Here is a 10,497-nt window from a genome sequence, read left to right as displayed (position 1 = left end):
CCTACAAAAAGATAATCAAAATGCTATACGAGAATGGAAAGATCAATCTTGAGCCAAGACCCTTGAATCACTAAAAACGATGGATAGATTCTACTGTCAATACCATCAATCTGGAGGATATAATATAGAACATTGTTTTAAATTCAAGGATCTCATCCAAGGATTCATCGACAGTGGAAGGCTTGTCCGAGCTAACCTAGAGAAGGATGCAAGTATTAATGGAGTTTGGGAAAGTGATGACGAAGATGTCTACCTTAAATATGTAGAGGAAACCCCACTCTCCACAACTTATCCCGTCGATGACATTTGGGATGAGGAAGATTCATCCATAGACGTTCTCACAAGACCAGGAAGAATGCAACCTCCCATCATTAACCAACCTATCCTTACCACTCAACAAGTCCCAATACCACTTATAGAAGACAACGATGTTGCCAAACAACTTAAGAAGACTAAGGTTGAGATGAATGTATGGAAGCTACTAGGAACATCCCACGAGCATAGGCTCGTAGTAATGGACGCTTTGGCTAAAGTATGGATAGATTCAAAAACCTCACTTGAGGGATTAGCTAATTTTCTCACTAGTGATCTTCCTAGTCCCATCAATTTGATCACCTTTTCTGACAAGGACTTACCTCCTGAAGGTGACAAGCATAACAAGGCCTTGAACCTCATAGTGATTTGCAAAAGGATGAACGTTCCAATGACCCTTGTAGACAATGGGTCGGCGATCAATGTTTGCCCACTCCGAATTGCAAGAATGTTGGAAATAAAAGATAAAGACTTATCTCCATCAACACAAGGCATAAGAGCTTACGATAACATTCGTCGTCAAGCTCTTGGGACTATTAATATGAATGTTACGGCAGAAGTCATTGAACAGGCTATTACTTTTCAAGTGGTAGATATCAAAGCCTCATTCAACTTAAAGGCTATAGTTGGAGGAATTCTTGTCACGATCGATGCTTCCCCCATGAGAATCAAGCGGTAGATAAACCGATTATAAATGTGGAGCACAATGAAAACGATGAAGATTTATGGGGCTTAAATGCTGAAGAGGTCGCTTTAATCGAGGAAGATGAAAAGACCCCTCTTCGCTATGACCTCCATTCGAATATGACAGTTAATGCTATTCTTAGGAGACAAGGACACTTTTCTGGAATGACTCTAGGAAAGAAGAAAGGAATAGTAAAACAAATGGAACTACCTGACCTCCCTAAGTTAGATACTTTTGGACTTAGTTTTGAACCAACTCTAAAGGATCTTAAGTGAGCCCGGGATAAGTTTAATGCACGAAGAAACACTCGTACCTAAAAAAGAGCAATCCCAATGGATCACTACCCTCTCACCCTAAATGAACAATTTATCAAAGAGGGGGAAGATTATCCATGCCATGAATTCCCTAAACCTTTTGTCAAAGATGGGATAAGACAACCAGGGTTCGAAATATTCTTGGATTGCAATATCTTAGATGAGATCCCAACTCCTATCCACAAGGAGCGACCACCTCCATGCTTCGACTTCAATGTTATGGGTCTCCTTTTCGGATACAAGAAAAATGAGCCTAAGCGTGTTGATGAAAACACTGCGCTTATCCAAACGGTGTTGCAAAGTGAAAATTTTGACCCCTCAAAGCTCATTACTCCGACAGAAGGATTAGTTCAAAGATGGCGAAAGACCGTGAAGGTGACTATACCAAGTGGAAGAAGAATCTCCATCACCACATGACAATAACCAATGTTTGATGAGTCTAAATCGTTTGAGTTTGAGTCTGAGTCTGAATTCGAGTCTTCTATTATTGAGTCTTCTAAATATCCTATAGTTGCATCTCCTTCCATTTCTCCTAGTTTAGAATCTACTCCTAGGATAGTCAGTATTCAAATCCCAAAGACATTTCTCTTTTTGATGTAATGGTTTCTAAATTTGATAATATGTCTTCTTTCGCTTACTCCTCGTGTCATTCTCTTACTCAAGATGACGCGCATTGCTTTGCTAACAACGAAAATGAAAAAGAAATAATTAAAGCAATGGAAACATTTGAAAATAAAACACCGATAATTGAGGATACCGAAACGGTTAATATCTCAAAAGATCCAACAATTAAAAGAGAAGTTAAAATTGGTTTAACTCTTAATAAAGAAGAAGAACTGATTTAATTGATCTATTAAAAAAATATATCGATGTTTTTGCATGGTCATATGAAGATATGCCAGGAATAAATAGAGAAATTGCTCAATACACTATACCATTAATTCCAGGAATGAAACCTGTAAAACAAAAGTTACATCGAATGAAACCCGACGTAGCTTTTAAGATAAAAGAAGAAGTTCAAAAACAAATAACTGCAGGTTTTATCAAGTTATCCAAGTACCCCAAATAGGTTGCTAACGTGGTACCAGTTCCTAAGAAAGATGGTAGGGTAAGAATATGTGTCGACTATAGAGATCAAAATAAGGTAAGTCCAAAGGACGACTTCCCTTTACCACACATCGATATTCTAGTAGATAACACCGCCAATCATGCGCTTATCTCATTTATGGATGGGTACGCAAGTTATAACCAGATCCATGGCCAGAGAAGATATGGAAAAGACCACCTTTATAACGCCTTGGGGCACTTACTATTACACGGTGATGCCATTCAGGTTGAAAAACGCGGGTACCACTTACCAAAGAGCAGCAACTGCCTTACTCCATTACATGATGCATAAAGAGGTTAAAGTATATGTGGACGATATGATTGTAAAATCAAAAGACTGTCCAGGACATCAAGTAGCCTTGAGAAAATTCTTCTAAAGATTAAGGAAATATAACATGAGGCTAAACCCAGCCAAGTGTGCTTTTGGAGTCAACTCGGGAAAACGTTTAGGCTATGTCATTAGCTCTAGAGAAATAGAGATAGATCTAACCAAGATCAAGGCAGTCATGTCAATGCCGCGGCCTAAGACCGAGAAACAGATTCGAGAATTTATTAGCCAGTTGCAATACATAAGTAGGTTTATATCTAAACTCACCACGATATGTGAACCAATATTCAAGAAGCTCAAAAAGAACGTGCCGGTAATATAGGATGAAGAATGTCAAAAAGCCTTTGATAAGATCAAAGCCTATCTTGATAATCCTCCTATGTTAGCAACCACACATCCGGGAATCCTTCTTTGCCTATACTTCACGGTTACCTAAGAAACAATGGGAGCTATGCTCGCGTAAGAGGTAGAAGGCAAGGAAAACGCCATTTACTATCTAAGTAAGTAAATGCTCGAGTATGAAGTATGCTACACACCTCTTGAAAAGTTGTGCTTCGCACTTGTGTGGGCCATAACTAAGCTAAGACACTACATGCTTTTCCATACAATATATGTAGTATCTCGAATGGATTCTGTTAAATATCTCTTTGAGAAATCCACACTCAACGGGCAAATATCTAGATGGATAGTCAACTTAGCCCAATTTGATGTAAGATTCATGCCTCAAAAAGCCATTAAAGGATCGGTGATTTCGGACTTCTTAGCGGACTTCTCGATCAAAGACTCAACACCAATGCACAAGAATGACTTCCTGGATAAAGACTTAATGCTCACGGAAGATGATACTTGGACATTATATTTCGATGGAGCATCAAACCAGAAAGGATGTGGCGTAGGAGTCCTATTAGTGTCGCCTAAAGAAGAGCATGTCCCAATCTCAATCAAGTTAGATTTTGACGTTACCAATAATGCTGCGGAATATGAAGCATGTGGTAGGACTCGAAACTGCTCTGGCATTGGGAGTGAAGAAACTTCAGATATTTAGAGATTCCTCCCTTATCATTAACCAAATCTCCAAAAGATGGAAAGTACAAAGTGAAAGTTTGGCTCCTTATCAAACATATTTAGAAACGCTTACTGATTAACTCTAGAAAGTATAATGCACCTACTTACCAAGAGAAGATAATCAGTTTGCTGATGCTCTGGCGAGACTAGCCTCAATGGTTAGAATTCCTAAGGAAATTGAGCAAATGCCTTTGACAATAGAGAAAAGACATAAACTAGCTTATTTTCAAGCTATTGAAGATGAGGAGGTAATCCAAGAAGAGGAAAATGAAGAACCCTGGTATACCGACATCCTCAATTATGTCACTAAAGGGGAATACCCACCTCATGCTGACAAAAGAGCTAAACGCGCTGTAAAACTTTTGGCTTCCCAATTCGTGCTCATAAATGACGAGTTGCACAAAAGGGTACCCAAAGGTAGAGCTCTTCTATGCGTAGGCAAGAAAGAACCCCAAAGGGAAATGAAGATCATCCATGAAGGAGCATGTGGAACCCATAAGAATGACAAAATGCTAGTCCAAAAGATAATGCGGCAAGGATATTATTGGACTACCATGAATATGGACTGTCATCAATATGTGAAAAGAGCCCTAAATGCCAAATATACGCCAACTTACAACATGTTCCACCATCACTCCTTTACACCTATACATCTCCATGGCCATTCTCAACACAAGGAATAGATATCATTGGAAAAATAACCCCTCATGGGACAGGAGACCATGAATACATCCTCGTTGCAATAGACTACTTTACAAAATGGGTTGAAGCAGCCTCATATGCAAACTCACGGAAAAACATGTAGCACTCTTTATCGAAAGAAATATCATATGTCAATATGGATTCCTACATGAAATGATAAGGGACAATGGAACTCACTTTCAAGTAGAATGTGAAGAATTGCTTCAAAAATATGGCATTCAACACTATCACTCTTCCCCATATAGACCTCAAGAAAATGGTGCAATAGAAGCAGCCAATAAGAACTTAACATTTATCATTGAAAAGATGACTGAAAACTACAAGGATTGGCTTGACAAACTCTATTTCGCCCTTTGGGGTTATCGCACATCAATCCGTTCATCTACAGGAAATACGCCATTTTCCCTAGTATATGGAATGGATGCCGTCCAACCTGTAGAATTGGAGATACCTTCCTTAAGCATCGCGTTGGAAAGTAAACTCGATGAGGTTAAATGGACAAGGGTAAGTAATGAAGAGTTAATTATACTCGATGAAAAACGACTAAAAGCTCTACATCATACTCAATACTATCAAACTCGCATGGCTATACACTTTAATAAGAAGGTCAAGACGAAAAACATCAAAGTAGGAGACTTGGTGCTAAAATCATTAAGGAAAAATGTTTTAGACCCAAGAAGCAAATTTAGGATTAATTGGTCCGGACCATACATTGTCAAAACTATCCTATCAGGAGGTGCTGCAAAACTAACTGATATGGATGGTAATGAATTCTCAAACATGACAAATCTTGACCAACTTAAGAAATTCTACCCATGATTACTTGAGTACTATACTAAAAGAAAGCTACGTTTGGCCTAATTCCTTAACAAGGATACGTAGGCAACCCTTTATGGGGCGCGACCACTTTAAATTTTGTAAATATCGCACTTTCGCATCAACATGCAAGTCAGCGTCAGCATCGCATCAAAAACCGGATCAACGCACCGCGACAATCTCATCACGCTGTGACAGGGTCAACGCGCCGCATTGGATTCGGATTTTCAATGTCGATTTACTGCTAATAATCTGGGCATATTTCGGTCAATTTCGACTTCCGTACTCAAAACTTTTTTCAGAATTATTCAAGTTGTTTTCATTGCTTTAATAAAATAAAGATTTAAAATAAAGTTGATTTAATTTAAAAGCTTGAAAATTGCATTAATAAATAAAAAATTACATTATTAATGGAATTAAATAATGCTTAAAAAATAAAATTGACTTAAAAATTAAAAATTGTCTAATAAGTTGAAAGCAATGCAATGTTCTAATATGCCTTCTCCTTTCTAGCCCTTTTCCAATTTTTCTCTACTTCTTCCTCATCATCCAAATCTTTCACCAATAGGGACCCTTTAGATGATCTAACTGCTACCTTGGTAGAAATAGTTTCCCTTGGCATAAAAACCCCAACTTTCTTTTCAACCCAAACCTTTTTGTCTGTAGAGTCAGTCTTTCTTTTCTTCTTTCCTTTAGCAACACTCTTTTTCTTAGGCATAACAGGAGTCTTGAATTCAACTTTTGAACCCAGACGATCTTTAGCAGGATTATCTTGTTACCTAAATGATCTTTAATATGTGTCTTCTCTGCACTTGTACTCTGAGCTTTACCTTTGTCCTTTTGGGATCTGCTAAGCAACCAATGTTTCACATCTCTAGACAAAGGGGGGATAACTCGATTGGATACAACTTCCCACAAGAGATGAGCATACCAATAATCATCGAAACGCTCAATGTCGTGCAAAACAGGATGCTCATAGGGTCTACGAAGGTCCCCAGAAGGGATAGTTTGTGAAAGGCCATATTGTACCCTGCAGGGGGAATAAAAGGTCAACTTTGATAAGTTTGAAATGCGGAAGGCAGGTTGAGCATTGATCCCAACCATTTTCTCAATTTTCCACCAAGGGATGACCCACTTGATAGAGAAGTCGCGAGCTTCAAAGATTTTACTCCACTCCCGGCGACCTATCTTCAAAGAGAAGCGCTTCTTTCTTCTTACAAGACAATTTGGAGTGTATTTTTCAATATTGTCAGGATGATTTATTAATCCATGTCTCTCCATTAGCCAAACTTGCATGAATAAAATAGAATTGTTATTATTGTTACAAAATTGTATTTTTAATTTTTGTAATTAAAAGTATTAATTTTCTACCTGTAATAAAATTGGAGATCCTCGAAGTGGAGCTTTAGGGTCTTTTTTCAATTCATCCAAGCTAAGTATTGTCTCACCAACAATTAATGGCATTGGATTTCTCCCGACATCTATTTGCTCCATGACACATGCTAAAATAGCTTGACCCATATGCATACTACCATTGGTGAGTAAATATTGGCTAACCATACAAAAAAAGGAAGGCTCTTCTCTTATAAACTTGGAAAGACTCCGACTTTGGTCTATTAAAATAAAAAGAAGAAAACTTTCTAAGATCAACCTCAGTACCATCAGCTATGGTTTTCAAATCATTGCCCTTAAGGTTGAAAAGGCACTTAAAATCCTTATAGTAGTACTCACATATTGTGGGAATTACCTCTAGATCTAAGGAAGGAAAACCAAGAATCACACCAAATTCCTCGGCAAAGCGCTAATCTTATCATCGACAAATCTAAAGGAATGGTATTGGAATCCCAATGTTCTACGACAGTATGAATAAAGTCAATATCAAGATCTACCCCTTTTATGACAAACAAACCCCCCATGTGGAAAAAAGTCAAACTTTTTCCTCTCTTTGGCAGTCAAAGACCGACACCACTCACGGGTTGTATCACAAAAATTCCTAGCCATTACTATTTGATTGGGAATTATAAATCTAAATTGCTATTTGCTCGAATTATGATGGAATCGGCATATTTGGGGGCTTTTTATAAACACATCGACGCAAAACCGAACATGGTTGCTAAATACAACCTTCATCTACTTAGCACACCCCCCTAAAAACCCAAATTTACCCTTACTCTCATTTCTTTCGTTCTCCTCTCTTTCAACCAAAAAACCCAAAATTTTCAATCAAAAAATTCATTCAATACCCAATTAAATCAATTTAATAACTTGTGATACTATTATTTAAACGAAATTTGTCGCTTGATCTTCCCTTTAAATTGTTTGTTGTTGTTGTGAGTAATTTTCGCAATCTCTCATATTTTTGTGCTCCATTTTACAAATTAATTTAGTGTTTAATTTCGATTTTTTTTTCGCTTGAAGATGATGAATTTTGGGGTTTTTGTATACTCTTTATATTTGTGGGTGTTTAATCTTTGTTGGGATCGAATTTTCATTCAATTGAAAAAATCGAATTGGGATTGGGTAGTATTAGATGAATTGGGTAATGCAATTTCAACTATTTTGTGTAACTGGTATGAAATAGATTTGAATGTTTTGTATGGTTGGGCTAAAACAGAGTAATTTAATTTGTATAAATGTGATGTAATAGTAGTAGCTGCTTTGTATAATGTGGTTGTAATCTGTTCACTATTTCTTGTAGTAGATATGAACAAGTGTTGTTAGTTCATATGGGTCATTCGAAATTGTTATTCTATTGCATTGACTTCCCAATTTTAGGTGTTTTGAATCCCCTGAAATTGTTTAATGCATCCCCTGCTTATTCCTTTTGCTAACAAAGTCATGTAGCCTACACTTACATCATGAAATTAAAGTTGATTGGCTGCTAACAAAGTCATGTAGCCTACACTTACAACCTACAAAATCCCCTGTGGACCCTGTAAAGTTTGATTATTAGCATGAATCTGTATACATATATACTAGTAAATCAACTGCTTGAATTCATGAGACTTGAAGAACCATACAATATATATATATATATATATATATATATATACATATATATATATATATATATATATATATATATATATATATATATATATATATATATATTTATATATATATATACCTTGATTCTTACTTTTGGCTCCGAAGTCTTGGATCCCTGGAAGGGATATGCCTTGTTTTACAAAGAATATAATCCTTTCCACCATAGTGCATTAATTTATGTAAGTTTGATTATTAGCATGCATAATCATATCAAGTAGCTATCTTCGTACTAGTGCACGTACAACAAGCTTTGTTCATTATTTATGAAATTTAGTATATTATTTTGTTCAATATATACGAAATAGAGTATACTATTCTGTTCAATATGTACAAAATAGAATATACTATGTTGTTCAATGTGTACGAAATAGAGTATACTATTATGTTCAATATGTGCGAAATATAGGCATTAGTTTTGTTCAATTTGGCCGAAATAGACCAGTCTGTTTTACTCATTTAGCAAGAAGTGTACTCGAAAATAATAATAAAAAACGAAAAACTTACATCAATTATAAGATCTTCTAGGTGAAAATTGTCATCCATTGCAATCCTAATTAGTATTTTAAATCGAATTCCGTACTCTTGTGATGAAAATTTTAAATTTATTGATATATTTTACCAAGTTGAAAGAGGAGGAGAAAAAATAAACTTTATATTTCTATTAGGGTTGTAAAAATAAGGGAAAAAAGGTTGCGTTAAGTAAACCTAGGTTGCGTTTAGAACACCCTAAACCGAAATCTATTCGAAATCGGAGAAATCGAGACCATTGCGTCGCGATAAAAATCTGGGGCCAGCACCGACAACGCATCATCCGGAGTGTGTTAATTCGACTTTGACTCGGATTTGTACTTTGCTTTTTCGGGGGAATTTTAAATTTTAACCAATTCTATTTCTGGAAATACAAATCCTCACACATTTATGATTAAGAAAAAAATATTTTAAGTTTAATTTATTTTAAGCTTATTTTAGTTAACTCCAATTTATTTTTTCATCATTTTTTCTTTTTTGGGAGAAAGTTAGATACCCTCCAATGATAATAAAAATGAAGGAAATTTTGCGCAAAATTTGTCACAAATTTCACACACTAACATGCACGTAATAAAATATAAAAATAAAATGCAAATAAAAATGTACATAGTAAGTCTAGTGTACATATACATCATGTCTAAATGAGTCATAAATCCACAAAAACGCAAAGTCCTACATAGTAAAAAAAAATACGCAAATAAATCTACACAGGTACAAAGACTACGACGCCGAAAGACGGATACCGAAGGTATTATAGAACTGCAAAGTCCGAGGAGTCACGCCCTGACCATCATCAGCACCCCGGGGCGTCGAAATCGAGGGTGTAGGGCCAGCCCATCCCGTCTGACCCTGATGTGGCTGTCGCGATGACGAGCCCACCTCGTACGTCCCACCATCTCCGAAAGGGACCAATTTCGGACTACCCCGACCTGGAGGCCTCATTATCTCTCCCTTGGAAGAAGAGCCAGAATCATCCATTACTACGGTATGGTCTGAACCTCTCTCCCATCCTCAGTCTCGACCGACGTACGATGACGCCTCGATCCAGCTCTCTCCCTAGAGCCCTCTGGCCTCGAGCGAGTACGTAACGGAGGGGCATGCTGAAATAGAACAATAAACTAATTCAGATACAAATTGGCGAATAAACAAAAATAATGAAAATCAAGAAGCATACCGGTGCAACATCGCCACCGCGACGACATGAGGCTTGGTGACTCAGCCTCACCATCTGGTACCGAAAGGCGTCCATGGCTGCCGCCATCCTCGTTATCACCTCCCGTGAGAACTGCAAAAGTAACAAAGTCAGAAAAAATCAGGATATACATGATGATAGATGCAAAGAGATAACTAACCCAATTCTGACGTCGAGGATGGACCTCGAGATCAGACGCCACTCAGGGGCAGGACGCACCATCTCCTAAATTGGTCCGTATGTCCCCTGGTACACGTTGGACATACGTGGAGGAACGAACTTATTAGCTACTGCAGCCTGCGAATGTAAACTCCATCAATTTAGTATAGTTGGAGGCTACTAATAAAGACAAAGTAAAGGACGTAGAAACAAACCTCCTTCTCCACCTCAACGCAAGGCA

This window comes from Chenopodium album, chromosome 10 (assembly GCF_948465745.1).
Source record: "Chenopodium album chromosome 10, dcCheAlbu1.1, whole genome shotgun sequence".
Classification (NCBI taxonomy): Eukaryota; Viridiplantae; Streptophyta; class Magnoliopsida; order Caryophyllales; family Amaranthaceae; genus Chenopodium; species Chenopodium album.
This window is presented reverse-complemented; position numbering follows the sequence as displayed.